Raw genomic sequence first — 19,255 nt, 5'->3', positions numbered from 1 at the left:
CAGTGCTGGGGTCAGTGCGCTGGGGTCAGTGCTGGGGACAGTGCGCAGGGGTCAGTGCGTTGGGGTCAGTGCGCTGGGGTCAGTGCGCTGGGGACAGTGCGCTGGGGTCACACCAGTGACAATGTTAACAGATTCATGTGTTCCCCGTCAGGCGGCCCAGCCACTAGCAGGGGAGGGGTTAACAGGAGGCGTTGGCGGTTCGTGCCCGTTAGGCGCCGCAGTAACTCCCCGTCTCCGTGTTTCTTAGCTGGGCTGAAACTCTCACGGGAAAGACTTTGCTTCACTGATATATTAATTACCGCAAATAACAAGTTTCCCTAAGCGGTGGGGTTAAAGCGTTTGCAGCCGGGCGAGCGAAAGAGGGCAAGATATAAACATCCTTGCGTTGCGTTCGGCAGCGCGATCGGTTTTAATTCAGCTGCCTAATCAGCGACAGACAGGATCTGTTCTGTTATGGCTCCTCCAGATGGCTTGGCATATTACCCAGAATGACACTGGTATCGTGCCATTTCTCATCGGGAATCCGGCACACATCTGACTGTTACAATGTTACAGGTTCAGTCCCACTCATCACCGACATATAACCCCGGTCTAGCACCCTTCCAAGGGTGTCTAGCACCCTTCCAAGGGTGCCGTGCAACCAGAGTGCGCACACTACGCCGGGGCATTTCTTCCTGGAATACGTATCAGTATTTTTGCACCATTTTGGAAACATTGGATCTTGGGGGTTCTCTTCTTTCCCTTATATTCTGCTCGCTGTTTTGTTTCACCCCTTTTGGTTGTTGGTTGGTTTCCTGATTAATAAATGATAACCCCGTTCCTATACAGTCCCGGCTCTAAATGAAAACGTTCAAACTTGGCACATTTCAAGTTTTCCAAATGAAAATAATGATTGAATTCACTTCTCCCGGTCTGGTTTTTATTTTAGGAAGACGTCTCTCTGTTAGCCACCCCTGCCCTAGGTCAAACCTATTTAATCTGTTGCTGTCATTTATTCGCCGACATTCTTAGTGGGACCTGGAACTCTTGTTTCATCGGATTATTATTTTTAAAACAATCTATACTATATTTCTAAGTTTGTTATTCCGTTTGTTTGTTTGTCCGAAGCATCGGAATCTCACAAACGGCGCCACGTAGCACAACTAAACTTTTACTGGACATTGTGCTGCGGATTTGTAGGTCAACGCAACTAGTTTCCAATATGACTCACCTCCCAAATTATGAACATTCTAAGTTTCCATTGCGTGTCCTGCAAAAATGTTAGAGCAGGAGCGGGGGAGGGGCTACTAAGGGAGGGGGCGTGGCTACTAAGGGAGGGGCGTGTTCTTGGCTGGATCGGGGCTGTGTGTGTCTCTGTGTGTGTGTGTCTCTGTGTGTGTGTGTCTCTGTGTGTGGGTGATGTGAGATGTGCGGGGGAAATGTGCCAGCGGGGGGGGGAGGGGGAGGGGAGATGTGCCAGCTAGCGGAGGAGATGTACGGGGTGGGGGAGGGGGGGGAAGCGAGGAGATGTGCCGGCAGTGAGGGGAGATGCAGCAGCAGCGCGGGGAGATGTGCCGGCAGCGCGGGGAGATGTACGAGCGAGTGGGAAGGGGAAGTGAGATGTGCTGGCAGCGCAGGGAGATGTGCCGGCAGCGAGGGGAGATGTACCAGCGGGGGGGGGGGGGGCGGGGAGATGTGCTGGTAGCGAGGGAAGATGCGGCAGCAGCGAGGGAAGATGCGGCAGCAACGCGGGAGATGTGCCAGCAGCAGGGGGGAGGAGGGGCGGGGAGATGTGCCAGCAGTGGGGGGGAAGGGGAGATGTGCCAGCAGCAGGGGGGGTAGGGCGGGGAGATGTGCTGGCAGAGAGTGGAGATGCGCCAGCAGCTAGGAGAGATGCAGCAGCAGTGCGGGGAGATGTGCCAGCAGCACGGGGAGATGTACCGGCAGCAGGAAGAGGGGGCGCGGGGAGATGTGCCGGGGGAGAGGGGGCAGTGAGATGTGCCGGCAGCGGGGGGGGAGATGTGCCAGCAGCGAGGGAAGCAGCAGCAACAGTGCAGGGAGATGTGCCAGCAGCAGAGGGGGAGGGGGGGACGAGGAGATGTTCCGGCAGCGGGGGGGGGGGAGGGGTAGGGGTGTGGGGAGATGTGCCGGCAGCGAGTGGTGATGCGGCAGTAGGGGGGAAAGTGGGGGCGGGGAGATGTGACGGCAGCAGAGGGGAGATGCGGCAGCAGCGTGGGGAGATGTGCCGGCAGTGGGGGGAGATGTACCAGCGGGGGGAGGGAGATGTGCCGGCAGTGGGGGGAGATGTAACAGCAGGGGGAGGGAGATGTGCCGGCAGCGAGGGGAGATGCGGCAGAAGCGCGGGGAGATGTGCCAGCAGCAGGGGGGAGGAGGGGCGTGGGGAGATGTTCCAGCAGCAGGGGGGAGGGGAGGCGCGGGGAGATGTGCCAGCAGCAGGGGGGAGGGGGGCGCGGTTAGATGTGCAGGTACAGCATCAGTTATGCGCAGAATACACAATACTGCACAGAATGTTTCCACATTTGCCCGACTCCAAAACATAGAGATAATGAAGAAATGGCCCCGGGAATTACTACTTTTTTGGAATGCAAAAAGACTACTGCGCACAAATCCATTCTCTGTTTGCCATTTTTCGGGGGGCCTCGAGGTACAGTAGTTTGCCTTGTAACATTTCTTATGGATTTGCTTGTAGTTGGATGTAATTCTTTAGACTAGATCCATGGTTAATACATTGTGCATAGATATTGATGCGGCCTCGCCATATGTTAAGGGCAGTGCTGGAGAATTGTGTGTTTGTATATGGATATATAGGTGTGTGTGTGTGTGTGTGTGTGTGTGTGTGTGTGTGTGTGTGTGTGTGTGTGTGTGTGTGTGTATACAAATACATAGTTACATTAAGTGAACAGGGTATAAGTTATATACAAGACATTGCATGCACAGTTAAAGATTATATATATTATAGGCGTATGTAACAGTTACAGACCAGGTTAAAATGTGAGACAGCTTTAGTTATGAAAGAACTTAGACTGGTGGCGGCTGTGAGAGTCTCCGGTAGACTGTTCCAGTTTTGGGGTGCACGGTAAGAGAAGGAGGAGCGGCCGGATACTTTGTTGAGCCTTGGGACCATGAACAGTCTTTTGGAGTCTGATCTCAGGTGATAAGTGCTGCGTGTGGTCAGGGCCGTCTTATGCTCTCCCCCCGCTCGGCACCCCGGCTCGCTCTTAGGGTTGCCCGGTGTCCGGTATTTGGTTCCCCTGTCCCGGACATGGGATAGAGCAGGGCTGCTGCTGCTAGGGGGCCGGGCAGCTACTGATTGGTTGCTGCTGTGTAATTCAGCCAATCGGGAGGTGGCAGGAGCCTGGGGGGTGGGGCCAAAGAGCGGAGGAAAAGCATGCAGCAGAGAGAGGTGAGGCTGTGTGTGTGTGTGTGTGTGTGTGTGTGTGTGTGTCTCCTGCCTGTGTGTGTGTGTGTGTGTCTCAGTGTGTGTGTCTGTGTGTGTGTGTGTCTGTGTGTGTGTGTATCAGTGTGTGTGTGTGTGTGTGTGTGTGTGTGTCCTGCCTGTGTGTGTGTGTGTGTCTCAGTGTGTGTGTCTGTGTGTGTGTGTGTGTGTGTGTGTGTCTGTGTGTGTGTGTGTGTGTGTGTGTGTCTCAGTGTGTGTGTGTGTGTGTGTGTGTGTGTGTGTGTGTGTGTGTGTGTGTGTGTGTGTGTGTGTGTGTGTGTCTGTCTGTCTCTCAGTGTGTGTGTGTCACAGTGTGTGTGTGTCTCTCAGTGTGTGTGTGTGTGTGTGTCTCAGTGTGTGTGTGTGTGTCTCAGTGTGTGTGTGTGTGTGTGTGTGTGTGTGTGTGTGTGTGTCTCAGTGTGTGTGTGTGTGTGTGTGTCTCAGTGTGTGTGTGTCTCTCAGTATGTGTGTGTGTCTCTCAGTGTGTGTGTGTGTGTGTGTGTGTGTCTCTCAGTGTGTGTGTGTGTGTGTGTGTGTGTGTGTGTCTCAGTGTGTGTGTGTGTGTCTCAGTGTCCTGTCTGTGTGTGTCTCAGTGTCCTGCCTGTGTGTGTGTCTCAGTGTGTGTGTGTGTCTCTGTGTCCTGCCTGTGTGTGTGTATTGTATTGTATTGTATGTCTTTATTTATATAGCGCCATTAATGTACATAGCGCTTCACAGTAGTAATACATGTGGTAATCAAATAAATAACAGATAATATAAATAACAGATCATGGGATTAAGTGCTTTAAAAGTAACATTAAGGAAGAGGAGTCCCTGCCCCGAGGAGCTTACAGTCTAATTGGTAGGTAGGGAGAACGTACAGAGACAGTAGGAGGGAGTTCTGGTAAGTGTGTCTGCAGGGGGCCAAGCTTCATGTATCATGTGTTCAGAATATCCACAGTGCTATTCGTATGCTTCTTTAAGCAGATGTGTCTTAAGGTGGGTCTTAAAGGTGGATAGAGAGGGTGCTAGTCGGGTATTGAGGGGAAGGGCAAACCAGAGGTGCGGGGCAGTCAGTGAGAAGGGTTTAAGGCAGGAGAGGGCTTTAGATACAAAGGGGGTAGAAAGAAGACATCCTTGAGAAGATCGCAGGAGTCTGGATGGTGCATAACGAGAAATTAGGGCTGAGATGTAAGGAGGGGCAGAAGAGTGTAAAGCTTTAAAAGTGAGGAGGAGAATGGAGTGTGAGATGCGGGATTTGATCGGAAGCCAGGAGAGGGATTTCATGAGGGGAGATGCTGAGACAGATCTAGGAAAGAGTAGAGTGATTCTGGCAGCAGCGTTTAGGATAGATTGTAGGGGAGACAGGTGAGAGGCAGGAAGGCCGGACAGCAAGAGGTTACAGTAATCAAGGCGGGAGAGAATTAGGGCCTGAGTCAGAGTTTTAGCAGTCGAACAACAGAGGAAAGGGCGTATGTTTGTTATATTGCGGAGGAAAAAGCGACAGGTTTTAGAAATGTTTTGAATGTGAGGGGCGAATGTGAGAGAGGAGTCGAGTGTGACCCCTAGGCAGCGTGCTTGGGCTACTGGTTGAATGATCGTAGTTCCAACAGTAATGTGGAAGGAGGTAGTAGGGCCAGGTTTGGGAGGAAGTATGAGGAGCTCTGTTTTAGCCATGTTGAGTTTAAGGCGACGGAGGGCCATCCAGGATGATATAGCAGAGAGACATTCAGAAACTTTAGTTTGTACAGCAGGTGTAAGGTCGGGTGTTGAAAAGTATATTTGTGTGTCGTCAGCATAGAGGTGATAATTAAACCCAAAAGATGTGACTAGGTCACCTAGAGAGAGTGTGTAAAGAGAAAAGAGAAGAGGTCCCAGGACAGAGCCCTGGGGTACCCCCACAGAGAGATCAATAGAGGAGGAGGAGGTGTTAGCAGAAGAGACACTGAAAGTACGATGGGAGAGGTAGGATGAGATCCAGGAGAGAGCTTTGTTCCGAATACCAAGAGTATGGAGAATGTGGAGGAGAAGAGGGTGGTCCACGGTGTCAAATGCTGCAGAGAGGTCGAGTCTCAGTGTCCTGCCTGTGTGTGTGTCTCAGTGTGTGTCTGTCTATCTGTGTCCTGTCTGTATATGTGTTTGTCTGTGTATGTGTGTGAGTGTATGTGTGTCTCAGTGTGTGTCTGTCTGTCTGTCTTTCTGTCTGTGTATGTGTGTGTGTGTGTGTGTGTGTGTGTGTGTGTGTGTGTGTGTGTGTGTGTGTGTGTGTGTGTGTGTGTGTGGTGGCAGACAGTACATACAGTACTGGCACCATTGTTTAATTGCTCACTCACCGTTACTTTTCTTTTACTATACTAACCGTTTTCTCATTTTCAAGATCTATTAAAAAAAACCAGCATTGTAAATTCTCAGAAAGGCTCCATAACTCAGCCCTCATCACAGCAGCATTGCAATCTCTGCAGCACCCTTACTTACCGATCATCACAGCAGCATTGCAATCTCTGCAGCACCCTTACTTACTGATCATCCCAGCAGCATTGCAATCTCTGCAGCACCCTTACTTACTGATCATCCCAGCAGCATTGCAATCTCTGTAGCACCCTTACTTACTGATCATCACAGCAGCATTGCAATCTCTGCAGCACCCTTACTTACTGATCATCCCAGCAGCATTGCAATCTCTGTAGCACCCTTACTTACTGATCATCACAGCAGCATTGCAATCTCTGCAGCACCCTTACTTACTGATCATCACAGCAGCATTGCAATCTCTGCAGCACCTTTACTCACAGATCTCAGCCCTCATCACAGCAGCATTGCAATCTCTGCAGCACCTTTACTCACAGATCTCAGCCCTCATCACAGCAACATTGCAATCTCTGCAGCACCCTTACTTACTGATCATCCCAGCAGCATTGCAATCTCTGCAGCACCCTTACTTACTGATCTCAGCTCTCATCACAGCAACATTGCAATCTCTGCAGCACCCTTACTTACTGATCATCCCAGCAGAATTGCAATCTCTGCAGCACCCTTACTTACTGATCTCAGCCCTCATCCCAGCAGCATTGCAATCTCTGCAGCACCCTTACTTACAGATCATCACAGCAGCATTGCAATCTCTGCAGCACTCTTCTTACTTACAGATCATCCCCAAGAAGGCAGAGCAGGTTACTTATTCACTGGCATGATTTACTATGCAATTTAAAGCTGGATTTTGAAGTCTACATTTGAAAGCTACTGTACTGATAATGACAGGGGGGGGGGGTGAGAGGATGAAGGGATGGGGGGTAACAGAGGATGAAGGGAGGGGGTGAGAGAGGATGAAGGGAGGGGGGATGGGGGGATGAGAGAGGATGAAGGGGGGGGTGAGAGGACAAAGGGGGGTGGGAGGGTGAGAGGACAAGGGGGGGTGGGAGGGTGAGAGGACAAGGGGGGAGAGAGAGGATGAGGAGGGGGTGCAACAATCTTGGAATTTGTGTGAGGAGCAGTAAGATCAGTATTGCTCGCCATGTGCAGTGTGACTGCAGGTCAGTTATTTATAAATTATCTGACCATTACGTCATTTGTTCTAAATTTCGCTCCAAGCATTCACCAATTTGCACCAATTTGCATTATTTCATATTCCATTTCCTAAAACAATCCGCGGAAGGGCGCCCCCTCCCACTCCCACCCATTCCCTCCCACTCCCTCCCACTCCCACCCATTCCCTCCGACTCCCACCCATTCCCTCCCACTCCCACCCATTCTCTCCCACTTCCACCCACTCCCACCCATTCCCTCCCACTCCTACCCATTCTCTCCCACTTCCACCCACTCCCTCCCAAGACTCCTCCCCAGATTTTTTACGAAATAGAATATATATTGGTGATTACTTGGAGTGAAATTTAGAACAAATGGCGTAACAGTCAGGTCATTTATAAATAACATTCTTCCCACCAGCGATTTACGAGCGCGTCGCACCTTTCACCATTGTGTCCAGTATTACTGGACAAGCCACCTGGCAACCCTACTCGCTCTCCCCCCGCCCAACACCCCGACTCCACTCGCTCTCCCCCCGCCCGGCACCCCGGCTCCGCTCGCTCTCCCCCCGCCCGGCACCCCGGCTCCGCTCGCTCTCCGCCCGCCCGGCCCCCCGGCTCGCGTCACAGCCGCTCGCACTGCAGCACTTCCGGTGCCTGCTGCTGCTAGTGAGCGTGCGGGAGGCTGGGAGTAGCAGTGTAGGCAGGGCCCCGTGCACTGCTCTGCCCGGGGGCCCCTAATGTTGTTAAGATGGCCCTGCATGTGGTAGGGGTGAGGAGCTTGTTCAGATAGACGGGTAGCTTGCCCAGAAAGTATTTGAAGGCAAGACAGGAAAGATGAACTAGACTCGAGTGACGGCCAATCTAGTTCTCTGAACATTTCGCAGCGATGTGTGTTGTAGTTGCTTTGGAGGACAAAGCGACGTATTGAGTTGTAGAGAGTCTCTAGTTTTCCGACGTGAGTTTGGGGTGCGGTGCCATATACTGTAGTATATCCCCACAGTCCCCAGCCTTGTCTGAGTTAAGGAAATTCATACTCTATAAGTACAATTAAAATATCATTGCTCTGTTGTTCAACAGAACTCTGCTGTCCTGCAGTAAGGTCCAGTACAAATGGGTTTTGTTTTGGCACTTGATCAGGGGAATGCGTTTCCAGAAGATATAACCCCTTCACTGCCTGACTCCTACCCAACACATTAGAGGCGGGGAATGCTGTTATTTTCAGCACCATTGAACACCAACAGACTGATTTAACCCATTGGCAATGCATCGCCAGCCCCCCTGGCAGCAAACGGTTAAGTGAAATGGGAGTTTCTTTGCTTCCATGGATGCAGCGTGTGCAGCCAGCATCTTTATCATGCTAATAGTCTTTGTGAAAGTGTTCCGTGTGTCCCGCTGAGTTTCACATTGTATGTGTCTCTCTCCACCAGGTTACAGCGGATTGTGGCAGATTATAGCGGACCTTGGCCCTGAATATGACAGCCCAGTGATGTTACGGTGGTAAGTACAGGGGGATTGTGCAAAGCAACTTTGTACCAGTGAACAAACGTGGAGTTTATCCCATATTACTGCTCATTGGTAAACCTTTAACACTAAACCACCCCAGCTCGCACCCCTCCTTCCTCTCCGGCATTGCAGATGGGCGCTGTCATTGTACTTGTGTCAAACAGCAGAACTTTAGGACTCCGGCCTGTTTAGTGCTGGCTGTGTTTAATCAGTTGTCCAATAATAGGAACCTGTCCTGATGAAGTAAGTTATGTTCTTGACTGATTATCTTAAACATATATCCTGTTAGTCTAAATAAAATTGGATTGTAAGATGAGTAATTAATTCCAGTTAATGTAGTGTTTTATTGCTGACGTTTCAGTCCGGACCTCCATCCGTGAATAATAAGATACAAGTAAAGGAAGTAACATCCTAAATCCCCCCCAAACCCTGCCAGCTGTGACGCATTGTCATGGCAGCATAAGAAGTAGCAGCGCAGTAGGGAAAACTCCATGTTTAATGCGGATGGGAAGCTGAAAAGTGACAAGCACATTGCTCATTTGCATATCATTTACCCAGAATCCTTGCCTGCCGAATAACATCTATATGACATGACAGTGGCGGGAAGGAAGTAGGTCTTGGGTACCAGAGGGAGACCTGCAGATTCACCCATGGGTATCGTAGCTTTGTTCCAACATTCAGTACACGCTCATACGCCCCGACCGGAGACCATTAACCCCCAGAAGGTATCCATGCAAACTTTGGTTAGCCTGATAGAAATGTATCACCAATAGTGAAAGTGTTGATTTAATTTCCTCTACAAATCCAGGGGGGATATTTTGTATCTCTTCTCAGACTGGAAGCGATGTATAAATAATTGTTTTTTTGCAAATTCGTTGAAAGTGTGCGTTGCATCAATGTCCCCTATTATCAGCGGTGCGGGTTGCTATATTATTATACACGGCCTTACATTGGGCGCACATGTCCTAATTCTTTGTATAGTGTGCGTCGTGTTCATACATATGAAAGCAACAGGAATTGTTTGGATCGCTTACGCCAAAAAAAGTTGACAATCTTGATGCATTTATGGTGTGTACTTGGAGTTTAATATTTGGGATCATTAACATATATGTGCCACAGACATCATCCAAACCTCGCCTTTAATCCCAGCCCCTAGCGGCCTTTTCTTTCCTTATCAAAAAGAAGCTTCCGCACAACACACACAATTGGTTTTACACACTGGCGCACAGTAACACACTAACTTGCTATTCTTCTGTGCGTCTGCTTCACAACACAATTACTGATAGCGGCGCTATATACGTTATCCATGGCTGGTCAGGCATCCCCTGCTGCGTCTCAGCCCGGGGCGGGCAACTTCAGTTCTCAAGGGCCACCAACAGGTCAAGTTTTCAGGATATCCCTGCTTCAGCACAGGGGGCTCATTCGACCGAACCACTGATTGAGCCACCTGTGCTGAAGCAGGGATATCCCAAGTACCTGGTGGCCCTTGAGAACTGGAGTTGCCCACCCCTGGCCTAAACCATGATTTATTTTTATTTGAGGCCAACCGTAATTAGTCTTTTTCTATGTTATGTTGCCCTGCTTTTTGCTTAAACCTCGAGTGTAATTTTCCGAGCTGTTGAAGTGGCTACAATTTCCCCAAATTCACCACCCGCACCCTTCCCAATCCCCCGAAAGAAATCAGATTTCCCATATTCATTATCCTGTATCTTTCTGGAAAAGAAAGGAAGCTCAGAGAAAGGGGGCCCCTTTACTGCCGGGAAGTGAATACATGGTACGGGGGGGGGGGGGGGGGTGTTCCCTTTAATATAGCCTGTTCCGCCTTGTGATGGGGGTCTGGCACATTACCACAGGCACGTTATCAGGCGCCTGTATGCGCCTCACATGGGATATTAAGGAACCTGTCTCCCGGGCTGCAGCTCTGCCTATTGTCCTGCACATTGGGGCTCGCTTGGCAAATTCAAACTGAGGGGCCGTTGAACGACAGGGTGGTCACCTATTCGAGCAATGCATCCTGGGTAATGAAGTCAAGAACAAAGGTTGGAAAGAATTAGAAATAACCGACGATGGGCCCTATTTACTAAGCAGTGCTAAGTCTGAACGTAACACCATGTAGCAAATCTAAGCCTATGTCCTTTGTAAGCTGTGATATATGTTTATTGGAAGAATATATAAAAATGTATGCAGGCGCCAGATTCAACGGGTGTGTTATTTTAAAATAAGGGGGGGGGGGGTGGTTAAACCATTGTTGTTATTATATATCTATATCTATATATAGATATATATATCAGTTATTTAGTACTAGTTTTGTATTTACATATACACCACCTACATTGACCTTGGCCCTTTGCAGATGCACTTACCCACGCTCCTACTGTCTCTACGTTATTCCTACTTAACACTTAGATTGTAAGCTCTTCGGGGCAGGGACTCCTTTTCCGAATGTTACTTTTATGTCTGAAGCGCTTATTCCCACAATGTGTAATGTTATTATGTCCCGTGTATTAGTGCTGTGACGCGCTGTGTACATAGATATATAAAGATATACATACAGTTGCTGGTCTGTTAGTATAATGGAGTAAATTGTAAAGAAATTCTGAGCGGGGTCATTATCGCTCTGTGACCTGGAGTTTGGGGACTTGTATCACATGCTCCCGCCCCGCACACACATTGTCCAAATGTATCTGGAATACATTACTGGCTGCGTTCGGGACGCCTGCAAATATTTATTCCAGCACCTGCAAGAAATTGTGATTATTTCCTCTAATACCGGGGGGCTTTACTTAATGCCTCTATTAAAGAACCAATCTCAAATAATAGTGCTTTTCATTATAATGGATGTTTCACAAAAGGTATCTCCTGTGTAATAAATATAAGATCAATTACTATGGAAATCGCACAGGATTATCATAGAATAGCATTTTTGGGATTATCTCTGTAATTGAAGCAATAAATAAGATAAAGTGTATTATGAAAATTAACATTATAGGAGGTGATTTGGAACGAGTTATTGTGAGGGCCGGGCAGGGAATCACTGGCTCTGAGTGCAGAAAGCACTGCGGGTTATTCTTCTGGCTGGGGTTTATTTAGAAAAAGCTGGAATTTCAATGTAAACTGGCTGAGTACATTGTGACACCTTGTTACAGCTGCAGATAAAAGGAAGCATGGATACAGTGTAAATGCCTCTTCCTCTGCCCGAGTCCTTTCCATTTCTATCCTGGTCACACTTTTTATTCTGAGGGCCCACGGTTTCCATCGCCCTCTCCTGAAGGGACAGTGGGGAAGCACAGGGGGACATAATGGGCGTATGTGGGAATGTCCTGCGGTGTGAGGGGACGGGTACTGTGACACTGAGGGATCACAGTAATGTTAGAGCAGGGGTGGGCAGCTCCATCAACAGGTCAGGTTTTCCCTGCTGCAGCACAGGTGGCTCAGTCGCTGCTTCACAGGTGGCTCTGTGGTGCAGTCGAAGATTGAGCCACCTGTGCTGAAGCAGGGATATCCTGAAAACCTGACCTGTTTGTGGCCCTTGAGGACTGGCGTTGCCCACCCCTGCGTCAGGGGCGTGTCCTGCGTAGTTGGGGGATACTCACCCAGGACTTCCCGGGATTCACCTTTTCCAGCAACAGAGAAACAAATAACGGAAGGCGAGATACAACGGCATGTTCCTAAAAGGGGTGCGGGGGCCCGCTGCGTACAAATGTTTGGGGGCCCGCTGAGTACAAATGTTTGGGGGCCCGCTGAGTACAAATGTTTGGGGGCCCGCTGAGTACAAATGTTTGGGGGCCCGCTGAGTACACATGTTTGGGGGCCCGCTGAGTACAAATGTTTGGGGGCCCGCTGCGTACAAATGTTTGGGGGCCCGCTGAGTACACATGTTTGGGGGCCCGCTGAGTACAAATGTTTGGGGGCCCGCTGAGTACAAATGTTTGGGGGCCCGCTGCGTACAAATGTTTGGGGGCCCGCTGCGTACAAATGTTTGGGGGCCCGCTGAGTACAAATGTTTGGGGGCCCGCTGCGTACAAATGTTTGGGGGCCCGCTGAGTACAAATGTTTGAGGGCCCGCTGAGTACAAATGTTTGGGGGCCCGCTGAGTACAAATGTTTGGGGGCCCGCTGAGTACAAATGTTTGGGGGCCCGCTGCGTACAAATGTTTGGGGGCCCGCTGAGTACAAATGTTTGGGGGCCCGCTGCGTACAAATGTTTGGGGGCCCGCTGAGTACAAATGTTTGGGGGCCCGCTGAGTACAAATGTTTGGGGGCCCGCTGAGTACAAATGTTTGGGGGCCCGCTGAGTACAAATGTTTGGGGGCCCGCTGCGTACAAATGTTTGGGGGCCCGCTGCGTACAAATGTTTGGGGGCCCGCTGAGTACACATGTTTGGGGGCCCGCTGAGTACACATGTTTGGGGGCCCGCTGAGTACACATGTTTGGGGGCCCGCTGAGTACACATGTTTGGGGGCCCGCTGAGTACAAATGTTTGGGGGCCCGCTGAGTACACATGTTTGGGGGCCCGCTGAGTACAAATGTTTGGGGGCCCGCTGAGTACAAATGTTTGGGGGCCCGCTGAGTACAAATGTTTGGGGGCCCGCTGAGTACAAATGTTTGGGGGCCCGCTGAGTACAAATGTTTGGGGGCCCGCTGAGTACAAATGTTTGGGGGCCCGCTGAGTACAAATGTTTGGGGGCCCGCTGAGTACAAATGTTTGGGGGCCCGCTGCGTACAAATGTTTGGGGGCCCGCTGAGTACAAATGTTTGGGGGCCCGCTGAGTACAAATGTTTGGGGGCCCGCTGAGTACAAATGTTTGGGGGCCCGCTGAGTACAAATGTTTGGGGGCCCGCTGAGTACAAATGTTTGGGGGCCCGCTGAGTACAAATGTTTGGGGGCCCGCTGAGTACAAATGTTTGGGGGCCCGCTGAGTACAAATGTTTGGGGGCCCGCTGAGTACAAATGTTTGGGGGCCCGCTGAGTACAAATGTTTGGGGGCGCGCTGAGTACAAATGTTTGGGGGCGCGCTGAGTACAAATGTTTGGGGGCCCGCTGAGTACAAATGTTTGGGGGCCCGCTGAGTACAAATGTTTGGGGGCCCGCTGAGTACAAATGTTTGGGGGCCCGCTGCGTACACATGTTTGGGGGCGCACTGAGTACAAATGTTTGGGGGCCCGCTGAGTACACATGTTTGGGAGCCCGCTGAGTACACATGTTTGGGGGCGCACTGAGTACACATGTTTGGGGGCGCACTGAGTACACACGTGTTTGCACGTGTAGACCCCTGAATACTTCTGCAGTTTTCTGTTTAAGAGAATTATTGCCGCGAGACGGCGTTTCCCAGGCGTTTTTACACTGCTCCACCTGCTGGAAAATATTTGTCCCGCGAACCCCTAATGAATAAATCTTATTGCCGACTATCGCTAACAATCTGTGTCACCGATCCCAGGCAGCACAGTGTGCCCTGATCACTGCGCCTTCGGGATCTTCGCTGTATACTTTAGTTAGGTTTGAGGTCGACCTTAAGAAAGCAAAGTTCTTGTATTGTACGTTTGCTGCTGTGATGCAAATTACAAACACTATTAAACATGTAACCAATACCGGAGCATGTCTCTCAATAGGACTTAGTCACTGAATCCTCATTAGGGAGAGGAACAAAATGGGCAAATTCCCTCCTGCACCAACAGAAATAAATATAAAGCAAATGGTAAAACTGAATACTTGGACCTCTCCAATCTTCTCATAACTAAGTATCATTCTCCAAGATTTAACCCATTAAACGTATCGCTGCCAATGGTTGACGTTGCTCCTATGTGGGGCTGTCCCTATAACCATGTTTCTGTACCTTCGCACAGGTGGGGTGCGGTGATATTGGGAGGTGGGGTGCGGTGATATTTGGAGGTGGAGTGACGGTGATATTGGGAGGTGGAGTGGCGGTGATATTGGGAGGTGGAGTGGCGGTGATATTGGGAGGTGGAGTGGCGGTGATATTGGGAGGTGGAGTGGTGGTGATATTGGGAGGTGGAGTGGCGGTGATATTGGGAGGTGGAGTGGTGGTGATATTGGGAGGTGGAGTGGCGGTGATATTGGGAGGTGGAGTGGTGGTGATATTGGGAGGTGGAGTGGCGGTGATATTGGGAGGTGGAGTGGTGGTGATATTGGGAGGTGGAGTGGCGGTGATATTGGGAGGTGGAGTGGCGGTGATATTGGGAGGTGGAGTAGCGGTGATATTGGGAGGCGGAGTGGCGGTGATATTGGGAGGCGGAGTGGCGGTGATATTGGGAGGCGGAGTGGCGGTGATATTGGGAGGCGGAGTGGCGGTGATATTGGGAGGTGGAGTGGCGGTGATATTGGGAGGCGGAGTGGCGGTGATATTGGGAGGTGGAGTGACGGTGATATTGGGAGGTGGAGTGACGGTGATATTGGGAGGTGGAGTGGCGGTGATATTGGGAGGTGGAGTGGCGGTGATATTGGGAGGTGGAGTGGCGGTGATATTGGGAGGTAGAGTGACGGTGATATTGGGAGGTGGAGTGGCGGTGATATTGGGAGGTGGAGTGACGGTGATATTGGGAGGTGGAGTGACGGTGATATTGGGAGGTGGAGTGGCGGTGATATTGGGAGGTGGAGTGACGGTGATATTGGGAGGTGGAGTGACGGTGATATTGGGAGGTGGCGTGACGGTGATATTGGGAGGTGGAGTGGCGGTGATATTGGGAGGTGGAGTGGCGGTGATATTGGGAGGTGGAGTGGCGGTGATATTGGGAGGTGGAGTGGCGGTGATATTGGGAGGTGGAGTGACGGTGATATTGGGAGGTGGAGTGACGGTGATATTGGGAGGTGGAGTGACGGTGATATTGGGAGGTGGAGTGACGGTGATATTGGGAGGTGGAGTGACGGTGATATTGGGAGGTGGAGTGACGGTGATATTGGGAGGTGGAGTGACGGTGATATTGGGAGGTGGAGTGACGGTGATATTGGGAGGTGGAGTGACGGTGATATTGGGAGGTGGAGTGACGGTGATATTGGGAGGTGGAGTGACGGTGATATTGGGAGGTGGAGTGACGGTGATATTGGGAGGTGGAGTGACGGTGATATTGGGAGGTGGAATTGCCGGCGTGAGTGGATAAATTGCACTACAAGCGGCACTAAATGTGTTACATGGTTTGCCTAGATTGTTTTGCCAATAGCCGAATGCTGTAATACTTTTTAATTTGGTTTTCTACTCCCGGGCAGCACGTGGAGAACACCCATAAAATATCATTTGCTACAAATTGACGTTATAAATTGAAGCAGTCGCCTTTCAGCGCCTGTCCGGAGCGCAGAGATTTATTACATCTTTCGGGAAAGCTTAAGCGCATCTGCTTGGCTTCAACAAATCTCTGCTGAGAAAAGAGGGTCCCTACGTGAGCTGGGATCGGACTGGCACCCTTTGCATGCCACCTGTTCATGCCACCCTTTGCATGCCACCCTTTGCATGCCACCCTTTGCATGCCACCTGTTCATGCCACCACCCCACCTTTTTGGCTTCTTTTCTCCTGTCTTGCTTTTTTGTCCCCTCCATAGAAACACAGACCGTTGTTCCATACACTGACGTACCTTCCCCTGCGCTGGGGGAGATGAGGTCCCCGTTTATTTGAATGCAGCTCTTCTCTAGCACCAAATATGCTGTCTAACAGATATGACATTTAGGCCCATGTTTACTACGCAGTGCTATGCCGATAGACACTGGTGAACGGACTGTACAGATCTTCACGTGCTGGAAGATGTCCTACGGCATAGCACTGCCGGGTAAATGTGCCCCTCGAATCCTACTCCGAGGTGGAGATGGGTGGAGGGGGTCCCAGTTGTGTTTCACAAATGTTTCTTTCAGTATTTGAAGACCTTTGCACCGTAATCATGCGATTTATCCAGCACACAGTTATAGATATGCACTTTTTATGTGTGAATAATGTGACGGGGACTCGACAGTTTCCTAGTCTGACTGTGCCAGGATTTCCGGAAAGACCCCGCTGATTACTTCCGAGCCCCCGAGTAGAAGCCGCCCTTCCAGAACGTGATTTGCCTTTGAAGTTTTTTGCCCAGAATATTATTTTTGTCCAAAATCCCAAAAATTACCTCACATGCTTTGCGCATGTCTGCTTCATGGGGGGTCATCCGTACATTCTTGGATTGTATTTATCCTGACTTATTTAACCCCTTCACTGCCAGCGAAGCCCACAATGAATTGCTGAGCAAGGGGTTCCGGGCCCTGTCCTGCGGCAGCGAGCGGATTAAACGTGCGATTTATTAGTACACTTTGGTTCTACGAACAACTGCCAAATTAAAACCCCCTTAGTGTCAGTGGGGCCTGCCACCTCTGTGGCCACCGACGGTACCGACGGATCACAGGACCCGCTCTTCTGAGAGATCATGTGAGTGGTTCCGGCAGCCGGACGTGAAGCGAAGTGGAAATTCAGTGAAGTTCGCGATGACCGCAAATAGCCGCTGAAAAAACAAACAAAAAGCCACTTGGTGCCACTCTAGGAGTAGGTACAAAAGAAACTGGACCAGGAAGGGACTGGAGCAAGAACCACAGCAGGACTCTGGAGTGAGGCAGAATAAGGATGCAGCCACCAAAAGCAATGTGTTAATCAGCCTGTAATCTCAGCCCAGCACCAGGTTTAAATACCAGTAGCCAGACACTCTGGCCAATCAGCCTTCAGGGCTGCTGATCCAATGAACACTTTCCAAAGTAAAACCATCATCAGGAAGATGTGACATGGATCCTGAACCTGCCAGGTGTTCAATGCAGAACCTGGTTCGGACACACTACTCCCAACGTTTCCTCACCTGATAACTTTCACAGCTAATTGGTGTTTAAAATCCGCTGCTTTTGTACACAGTGCTGTGCTTAAAATAATACAATGCACTACCGAGGTGTTTGATATATGGGCTACATTAACTTACTGCACTGGTCTGAAGACCCCCCAACAGGGCGAGTTTTCAGGATATTACTGCTTCAGCACAGGTGGTGCAGTCTTGGACTGATTGAGCCACCTGTGCTGAAGCAGGAAAATCCTGAAAACTTGACCTGTTGGGGGGTCCTGAGGACTGGAGTTGAGAGCCCCTGGGTTACTGTGTCCATAAGACGGGCCGGAGTGTCTTAAAAAAAGTAGTAATATTGGTCCCGCTTCCAAGGAAATGTTAAGCCTGTTAAACAATGAGTTATTTATTCTGTCTCTTCCATGCCAACGTACACATCTTCCAGCAAACATACTCAAGCCCTTATTTTAGAATGGAAAAGATGAAAAGGAGAATTGTGTGTTTGTGTTGTGTACATCCATATACATAACTTTTGTTTAAGACCAGGCCTCGCGTTTATGCCGAAGGGGCCCTTTCAGCAGCGCTGAATAGAGGAAAAGATTAGCGAGGCAAAATAATGAAATACAGAGCGCTACAAAAGACAGGCTCCCTTAACCTCATAATCATTCCCATTCTTCCCCTTTGTGCATTGATATCGCAGCCTGAGAAACTCGGTCTGCCAGTCAGCACGCATCCCTCTGCCCATCGTGCACATGGGAAGGAGCTGGTTCCACGTGATTTCTCTCCCTCCCGGTAATGGTCGGAATTGTTGGAAGACCCAGTCTGGTTTTGTTCTTTGAAGAAAAGGAAAAGGAAAATAATGAAATTAAGCAGAAGACAAATCTTTGTGTGCCGAGTGGAAACGCACTGTGCATATTCAAGGAAGGTCTTTTCGGGTTCCTGATGAGGCTCTTTCAGACGCGGCCAGCTGCACACACATTCCTGGGGGATGACATCAACGCGCCGTACTTGTGAAAGGCTCGAAGCACAGGACCACAAGCTCTCCCGCTCCTCGTGGTATATGGGAGAAAGCGAAATGAAGAAATCTCATGCTGTTTGTGCTTCTCACATGTAATCCCGTGCAACTGCCCAGTGTCGCCCAAAGAGGCATTTTGTGCATGTTCTTTTTGTTCTTTTTTTTCTCGCTCGCCATTGTGATATCATTCCGTGGGTTTCGTGTTTTGGGAAAGTATGGAGTAAAGACGGTTTCTCCGGGGATTAAGAAATACGGCTGCTGCGGTGATTTTTCCAAGATGAATAACTCGGCCCTGATCTCTGCAACGTTGGCATTTTTGATAAAGTTTCTCCTCCGTAAAAAAACAACGGACTTTTAATAAAAATAGTATGTTCTGTATAATATTACTGAGTTTTTAGCGTTCCGGTGACTGCTAATGTGGCTAGTAGTATACCGTTGGCAGGTGTGTCACCTGTATGTCATTAACTGAGGACTCTGGGACGGAATTTATGAAGCGGCACCACTTATTGACAATCAAGCTCCGATACTCGTTATTGGAACGTCCTGAACCCGACCCTCTAATGCAGACAATGGAACTCTCTGATTGGTTTCCCATCGACAGCCAAAGGACAGTCCAGTTCTGGATTGGTGGAGAAACATTGTATAAAAAGATATTCTTTATTTGTTCCCATGAACTTCAGGTGTTCCATCTATTCCACCATTCTGGACTCATTTTATTTTTCTGTATTTGAGATACTGATTTGAGAACTGACACGATATGTGACTGGCTAGCGCACATTGTGTATACTTGTATATAAATATATACAGCTGGCTGCCTGATCCAGCCTCTGTCATCATGTAAATGACTATATTTACAGCTCTGCCTTGGACAATAAGTGGCAGGCCTCCCAGATATTATTAATCAGAATGAAGGCTCACCCATGGGAAGGCTGCCCTCGTTGTTGTAACAGTCACACTCATGGGGACAGTTTCACTCACTGCAAGGCAATCATAGTAATTGGGAAGGTA

The 19,255-nt window shown here is 49.8% G+C and overlaps 1 protein-coding gene across 1 annotated transcript in view; it reads left to right on the top strand.

Moving 5' to 3' along the window:
• Positions 1–19,255, top strand: part of SEMA5B (semaphorin 5B) — a 279,793-nt gene that overhangs the window by 58,607 nt on the left and 201,931 nt on the right. Inside the window, exon 2 of the mRNA XM_075610072.1 lies at positions 8,367–8,436. The gene's annotated coding sequence lies outside the window, so the exon portion shown is untranslated. The remainder of the gene's footprint in view (positions 1–8,366; positions 8,437–19,255) is intronic.

Source organism: Ascaphus truei, chromosome 7, assembly GCF_040206685.1.
Source record: "Ascaphus truei isolate aAscTru1 chromosome 7, aAscTru1.hap1, whole genome shotgun sequence".
NCBI classification, from domain to species: Eukaryota; Metazoa; Chordata; class Amphibia; order Anura; family Ascaphidae; genus Ascaphus; species Ascaphus truei.
This window is presented reverse-complemented; position numbering and strand designations above follow the sequence as displayed.